Raw genomic sequence first — 330 nt, forward strand, 5'->3', positions numbered from 1 at the left:
TAAATAGGTAAGTAAAATAAAATAAACAAATATAAATAAAATAATAAATATAAATAAATATAAATAAATAAGTAAATAAATATATAAATAAATAGAAAATAAATATACACATATAAATAAATAAATAAATAAATATAAATATAAATAAATAAATATGAATAAATATATAAATAAATATAAATATAAAATAAATATAAATAAATAAATTAATTAATTAATTAATTAATTAAATTAATTTTTTAATTGCTTAATAAGCCACCAAACAAAAACAAATAAATAAATAAATAAATAAATAAATAAATAAATAAATAAATAAATAAATAAATAAAT

The sequence above is a fragment of the Eimeria mitis genome, genomic scaffold (assembly GCF_000499745.2).
Source record: "Eimeria mitis Houghton genomic scaffold, Emh_scaff3917, whole genome shotgun sequence".
In the NCBI taxonomy this organism is placed as follows: domain Eukaryota; phylum Apicomplexa; class Conoidasida; order Eucoccidiorida; family Eimeriidae; genus Eimeria; species Eimeria mitis.